General features: G+C 47.5%; 3 non-coding genes across 3 annotated transcripts; all 3 read left to right on the top strand.

Moving 5' to 3' along the window:
- The first annotated feature begins 7,245 nt into the window (after positions 1-7,245).
- Positions 7,246-7,328, top strand: TRNAL-CAG. The gene has a single exon. It is a non-coding gene; the product is annotated as a tRNA-Leu (tRNA).
- Positions 7,329-7,430: 102 nt separating this feature from the next.
- Positions 7,431-7,513, top strand: TRNAL-UAG. The gene has a single exon. It is a non-coding gene; the product is annotated as a tRNA-Leu (tRNA).
- A 95-nt stretch (positions 7,514-7,608) lies between these two features.
- On the top strand, positions 7,609-7,691 carry TRNAL-AAG. The gene has a single exon. It is a non-coding gene; the product is annotated as a tRNA-Leu (tRNA).
- The last annotated feature ends 61 nt before the right edge of the window (positions 7,692-7,752 follow it).

The raw sequence follows: 7,752 nt of genomic DNA, 5'->3' as shown, positions 1-7,752 counted from the left end.
TTCTTTATAAACTTTTTAATTTTGTAATATGTATTTTTATTTATTAATTCATTTTTTACTAAATATTTTTATTTTTTACTTTACTTTTAGGTGCTTTGGGGAAATATAAACCCCTGAAATGTCCCTTTTAAAATAGAAAAAGAGATTGAGGACACAAAGTCCTCAGAGAACACAAAGTCCTCAATCTCTTTTTCTGTATCCCCTGTTATCAATGAATAGGAATCCTCTATACTGAGTGTTCCTGATCATTCATAACATGAGGACAGAGTGTGTTTACTATAATCACAATCATGAATGGACAGGAAGTGATGTAGGAGGGGATGTAGATCACTTCCCATTCATTCATAACTGAGGATATAGTCAACATACCATATCCTCAAATATCAACAAACACTCAGTGATCACTGAGTGTTTGTAGCCTGTTCTCCTCTCTGACACGCTGTCACAGGAGGCTGAGCGAGCGGTGCAGAGAGGAGAGCTCAGCCTCCTGTGACCGCGCGGGCTGTCTCCGCCCACACACCGCTCTTCCGGACTGTGATGGGAGTCTGTGGGAGGAGACGCCGGCCGCTCATAGCGCTCTCCTACCACAGCGCTCGGCCGGCTGTCACTTTCTCTCCTCCCCGCTGGGACAAAGAGCAGTGCTCAGCGGGGAGGAAAGAAACCAGCGATGTATCGGCAGGAAAATTGCACTTTCGGCATTTAGCCAAAAGTGCCATTTTCGGCCGATATGTTTCGGCAGCCGATATATATCGTATCGGTTCATCCCTATTAATAATGTGTACGAAATTAATGTAGCTAACAGAATGTAATTCATATTAAATTATTTTATTTGTCCTGATTTATAGGGTATATCATATGTCTAAGATTTCAATATATTTTGGGAGTTAGAGGCCACAAAATACAGGAAGTGAAATACAATTTTTTTTTTTTTGGATAAAATAATTTATTGTTTTTCGCATGTAACACAACCGTGCAAGCTATTTGTGTCCAAAAGTTTGGGCACCAGGCATAGCATTGCATATTATTACATCTTATAGCTAAACCTAATTGTAAAGAAAAGAAAACACTCATAAAACGAGGAACCCTCCCTATTGGAAGGTTCCGTAGTACAGGTGTGGGGAAACGTTTCCCCAACAAAGCTCATTGTGCAAAAAACCATCATTCTTTATACTCGTCCTATCGGGCACGGTCATGGCATGTGTTGTAGTAGTTAGTGTAACTCGTCGTGTGGCACAGGATTACTTTCGAGAAGGACAGTAGGTCCCACTCAGACTCTTGCATCAAAGTCTACCGCAGAATTCGTGCATTCTAACCAGCTATCCCAAACTTTATGGAATTTGTCAGGGCATCCCCTGTGGGCATATGTGTCCTGGTATAGGGGTAGATTATCATTCACTAGCTTCTTCCAGAAAGACAATTCCGGCGGGACCAGCTTCTTCCAGCACATGGCAATGGCCTTGCGGGCATAAAACAAGGTCAACCCTATCAACTGTGCGTTCAGACCTGGGCGGAGCCACCTCCTCCACCAGGCCCAGAAGACACACCTTTGGTGACCGTGACAGTGGAAAGGAGGTGACTCCCGAGAGGAAGTCCACTATGGAGCCCCAGTAGGAGGAAATGAGGGGGCATTCCCAAAATATATGGAAAAAATTACCCTCCGAGCATGTACATCTCCAGCAGGATGGAGAGATGGATGCATCCATTTTGTGTAAACGGTTAGGGGTGAAGTATGCTCTATGAAGGATTTTATATTGTACAGAAAAAGTACAAAATTCCCCAAAAGGGGGATCCCACCATTCCTTCAAAGAAATATAAAGTAGATATTTATAAAAATATATATTTATTCATTTGTAGAAATACTAAAAAATATATATATGTATAGCAAAACATATCAAGGATTGTATCAAAAAACACACACACATATACAGTATATGGCTGCATTCCGCTAGTAACTTTTTAAGCAATAGGTTATGGAAAAACAATGTAGAGACACACCGTTTGAATGCCTTACGTATTCAAAATAGACAGAAAAAATCTGGTATCAGAAATATATATAATTTCATATGTTTTTAGGATCTCCAAATAGATGGCAAAAAATAGCCCATATTTAATGAAAGGGAGAAAAAGTGACAACAGAGCTCTGTAAACTTGAAATGGGCATATGTTGTATGAAAAAAAAGGAAGCAAAGAATGAAAAATGAAAATTTTATATTGTACCATTTTATCTCTTATTGCAACTATTTGTTTAAATGGAGCATCCCAAATCTCCTCCCAGTCCTCCTCATCCATGCTGGGAATGTCCGCTCTCCACTTAGATTGTAGTGTTAGTAGGTTAGTGGAAGTTAAGTTTTGCAGGGTGCTATAGAAACAAGAGGCAGGCTTTACCAGTCTCTCCATCCTTGCAAGAGATTCCAGTGTGGTTCTACCCAGGCTGACCTCACCTCAAGTTCAACGTGAATGTTTGGGAACTGAGAATGGAAAGCATGGGAGAGCTGCATGTAGCGGAAAATATATTTGTGGGGGACAGAGCAGTTAGCGGCTAGCTCAGCAAAAGACATCAGGGAATTGGCCTTTACAATATCAGCTATTAATTTTACTTTACGTTTAGCCCATAAAGAGGGGTCAGGAATCATGTAAAAGTGGGGCAGTTGGGGATTATTCCATAAAGGAGTATCAGGGGAGACTTCCAGGGCAGCTCTAGAGCACCAGGCTAATCCCGTGCGCCAGACCCTGATAGTGGTGCGCATTGAGGGGGTGAGAGGATAGGGGGCTCCCGGACCTCTATACAACAGTCCAGTTAGTGCCTCTACTGAACCCAAAATGGCAGCCTCCAGCATGACCGAGGAGTTGTTAACATTGGCCGAGAGCCACCAGTTGGCCGTGACCATCTGGGTAGCAAGGAAATATCTATAGAAGTCCGGGAGCGCCAAACCTCCCTGAAGAGTGGGGCGCATTAGGGTCGTGAGTTTATATCTCGGGGGCTGTGATCCCCACAAGAATGAGGAGACTAATTGATTCATTTGGTGGAAATAGGGTTTAGTAATCCATATGGGGGAGTTACGAAAGATGTATGTCAGTTTGGGCAGTATCTTCATTTTAACCAAATTAATCCTCCCCAATAAGGACAAAGGTAAATTCGCCCAAGCTTTCATCTTCTGTCTCATTTCACCCAGTATCGGGTGAAATGTTCAGTACAATAAATTCCTGGGGCGAACCAGATATTACAACCCCAAGATACTTAAATGAGTCTACCCAGGAGAGTTGAGTGACAGCACCGGGCATAGACTTGGCCTCTGCATCAATGGGAAACAGTATGGACTCTGCCAATTGACTCTTAGGCCCGATACACTAGAGAATGCGGTGAGAACATCCAAGGCGCCTTGCAATGAGGGTCCCGGATCATTGAGGAATAAAAGCAGGTCGTCTGCATATAGCGCCACCCTCTCCTCCAACCAGCCAATTCTAAGTCCCTTAATGTGTGGGGACGTCCGTAGAGCTTCGGCTATAGGTTTCATGGCCAAGGCGAAGAGAGTGGGCGACAGCGGACAACCTTGCCGAGTACCTCTGCAGATAGGGAAGGGGGCTGACAGTTTATTCCCAAGTTTTATAGAGGCCACAGGGCTATGGTATAGTAGTTTAAGCCAGCGAGTGAATTCCAAGGGAAATCCCATTTTGTCCAATACAGCCCAAAGGTTTTCTATATCAAGAGACGCCACCACCCTGACCGCCATTGATGTGGGACGCATGCAAGTTCGTGAATAGGCGGCGCAGATTTATGTCAGTGGATCTACGAGGCATAAAGCCCGTTTGATCTGAGTCTATCAGACTGTCTGTTAGTTGGTTGAGTCGCACACTAAGGAGTTTGGTTAAAATTTTTAAATCACAGTTGAGTAGGGCGATTGGCCTGTAGGAGGCACAGTCAGTCGGGTCCCTAGGTGGCTTGTGGATTAAGATCACATGGGCTTCCGTCATAGAGGACGGTAGGCAATCTACCTCTAAGCAAGAGGTATACATCTGGCATAATCTGGGGGCCAGTAGGCCCGCATGCGTTTTGTAGAATTCCATAGGAATCCCATCCGGGCCTGGTTTTTTACCATTAGGGAACGCACGTATGGCTGCGAGCACCTCAGCTTCTGTGATAGGCTTTGTCAGAAAGTTTATTTGGCCAGCTGATAACAACCCAAGGGCTACAGAATCTAGCAGAGGCCGTAGGTCCGGTGGCTGGGCATCTGTCGGCAACGTGGATCGTGGATGAATAAAGGGTGGAGTAATATTTCCTAAATACTTCCAGGATGTCTGCTGGGGAGGTGGCAACTGCGTCCGGGCCAGATCGCAATTCGGCAACTACCGTTTGAGGCTGGGCCGCCTGGGATAACATTGCCAGCAGACGCCCATTTTTATCTCCATTCTCAAAGAAGTCTTGTTTTCGGTTGTATAAGTCAGTCCGTGTGAGGTCTGCAAGATGCAAGCTAAGCCTGCGTCTTGCTGACATAAGACCCTCAAAACTGTCCAGGGTGGGGGACAGCCCATACCGAGAGAGGCACTCTGCTTCCGCAGCATGCAGTTCATCCGTATGAGCTTAGTCCTCCTTTCTTATCGCCTTTTGAAGATACATGTAGTCACCTCTCACGTAGGCCTTGAATGTGTCCCACACAACAGCGGGCCCCGCAGTGGAGGCGTTTTGTTCCCAGTACTGTTCAACGGAAGGTGGGATAGCTTCCAGAGCCATACGATGAGATATCCAGTGAGGAGCCAGTCTCCAAAGGGCTCTTTCCCTTTTTTGACTGGTCCGCAGGGTTAACCACATAGGGCAATGATCCGAGATGCCCCCGGGTAGGTATCCAACCTCTCCAATGTCAGGCAAAAGGGTGCCACCTGCAAATGCCAGATCTATACGAGATGCAGTTTTGTAAGAGGCGGAAAAACAAGAGTAAGCCCTAATTATAGGGTTCCTCCATCTCCACACCTCTGTGAGACCAGCAGTCGACGCCCAATCGCCCAAGTCGGAGAGGCCAGATCCAGTAGAGCCCGATCTATCCATGTCGGGTGCCAGTGTGGAGTTAAAATCACCCATAAACAGTGTTTTTGCAGGTCCTTGAGATGAAATCTTATCTAACAATGTGTACAATAAAGTAGAGTTATACGGTGGAGGAAGATAAACATTGACAACAATATATCTCTGCATCCACATGGTAAACACTAGAATAACAAATTTGCCATTAGGGTCAGTGTGAATCTCTTCAATAGTGAATGGCAAAGATTTGTTGAGCAGCACTGACACCCCCCTCGAGTATGCGGAATGCGAGGCATGGAATGACCGCTGTACCCAGGGACGTCTCAAGGCCAGCAACCTGTTACCCATCAGGTGGGTCTCCTGTAAAAGGAGTATATGGGGATTATGTTGTCTAACATACTTGAACATCAGTGTTAGCTTGAATTTGGAGTTGAGACCCCTAATATTCCACGACAGGATTTTAATCTCTTCCAGATTCCGCACACTCATGAGGAAAACAATAAACAAGTAACTGAGGCCACACCTCCGAGTCTCCAAAACCTTCGCCGTTCCCTCCAGCCAAGTCATGCAGAAGCATTTGCAGTTTAAGCACATGAGCCAACCACCTGTAACAGTAATTAACATCTAACCAGTGGAAAAAACAACCACTCCATCCCCTCCCAACCCCCCCCAAACCCACCCTGACAATCCCACACATAACCCCAATAGCTCTTAGAGCAAAGTGTGTCAGGAAGCTTAGGATCCCCAAAAAAGAGTGAACTGAGTCAAAAAACGTTCAACCAAAACCAGTCTGCTAGGGCAGTGTAGTATACCGATTAGAGTTCCAAGTCCTCGAGATTCAGGACTCCTCCAACTCCCTTTTTTCTGGGGTGCTGATTAACTGGATATAGAGAAGGCAGCTTGAACTAACAAATGTATGCTTACCAAGTGGAAGCAACCACAATGGCCGTAGTAGGTGTCAGTCAGGTGTTGTCCAGCCAGGCTGCAGCCGCCGCGGGGGTATCAAGGAAGCAGGTAGTGGCGCCATCACTCACCTGCAGGCGACTTGGGTATAGGAGGCCATATTGCAAACCCTTTTCCCGGAGCCTCTTTCTGATGTCAGTAAAGGATGTGCGCCGTTGTTGCATTTCAGCAGAATAATCCGGATACAGTGAGAGACGGGCATTTTCGTAGTGTAGAGTAGGATGACCTCTAGCTGCAGTAAGGACCCGATCTCTATCCCTGTAGTTTAGCATTCGAATCAGGAACGGTCGGGCCAGAGTGCCTGATTTTGGCGGGACGGGCGGGACTCGATGCGCTCTCTCCACCACAAAGGTCGGTGGCAGGTCCTGGAGGTCAAGCAGGGTGGCCAGAAAGGTTTCGGCAAATTCGGCCGGTGCTTTACCCCCCGCCCGCTCAGGGAGTCCCAGAACGCAGATGTTGTTGCGGCGTAGCCGGTTTTCGGTATCTACCGCTCTCTCTTGCAGGCCCTGGAGCTGCCGTTGTAGCTGCCTGACCTCCACGGAGTCCGCCCGCGTTGTCTCCTCCACCTGAGTTATCCGGGCCTCCGCCTCCCCCATGCGTGTTCGGAATTTATCCAAATCATGGCGTAAGAAAGGGAGTCGATCTTGTTCGTCAGCGCCTCTTTACAGGACGTGATGGCTGCCAGAATGTCTGAACTGGTTGGAGAGGGAGGCGTCACATCAGTGCTGCTTCTCTGCGTGCTCACCGACATCTTGCTGCATTCAGCCAGCACAGCCAAGATGGCCGCCTCCGAGACAGCACGAGGCCTACCACCCGAGGAGCGCGTCAATCTGCTCTTGTTACGCTTCATAAAAACCGCCGCCAATGACGAGATCCCACTCAGGAGGTATTCGGACACACCTGACAACAGGTAAGTAGCTAAGAATCAGCACCAGGATACTAGTAGGATGTCGTATAGAGCGGAGCTTCCCGGGCACACGTCTGCTCGGGATCACATGCTGGCCACGCCCCCCAAGTGAAATACAATTTTAGTTTGAAACAATGTTAAAATGTGGTATGTTTGTCTCGCTGTAGCCTAAGAGCCAACCTTGGCGCTTCACCTGCAGTTTCTCTTTCATGTAACATTCAGAGGATTTTCTTTTCCATTGAGCTCCTGGCAGAATAGCGACATACACCAAAATGATGACACGTAGGTCTCAGCTGAGTTATCAGCACAGTGGAACAAGCTATGAGCGTCATCGGCCGTTCCAGGGGCAACATCTTCACGGGTCAGGATGGCCGAGCGGTCTAAGGCGCTGCGTTCAGGTCGCAGTCTCCCCTCGAGGTGTGGGTTCGAATCCCACTTCTGACATCCTTTTGCTCACACGTGAGTCCATTGAGGACCAACTTTATTATCGGCACAGTGGATCAAGCTCTGAGCGTCGTCGGTCGCATCAGGAACAAGCACTTCATGGTCAGGATGGCCGAGCGGTCTAAGGCGCTGCGTTTAGGCCGCAGTCTCCTCTGAAGGCTAGGGTTCGAATCCCACTTCTGACATCCGTTTTGCTCGCACCTGAGGACCAACTCTATTATCGGCACAGTGGAGCAAGCAATGAGCGTCGTCGGTCGTACCAGAGGCAAGCTGTTCATCGGTCAGGATGGCCGAGCGGTCTGAGGCGCTGCGTTAAGGTCGCAGTCTCCCCTGGAGGCGTGGGTTCAAATCCCACTTCTGACATCCTTTAGCTGGAATGTGAATCCCTTGCGCTCGCTTAGGCCTTTACGCCTTATGGAAAAAC

The sequence above is a fragment of the Nanorana parkeri genome, unplaced genomic scaffold (assembly GCF_000935625.1).
Source record: "Nanorana parkeri isolate BGI_ZX_2015 unplaced genomic scaffold, ASM93562v1 scaffold784, whole genome shotgun sequence".
In the NCBI taxonomy this organism is placed as follows: domain Eukaryota; kingdom Metazoa; phylum Chordata; class Amphibia; order Anura; family Dicroglossidae; genus Nanorana; species Nanorana parkeri.
The sequence above is the reverse complement of the archived record's forward strand: the minus strand, read 5'-3'. Positions and strand labels throughout refer to the sequence as shown.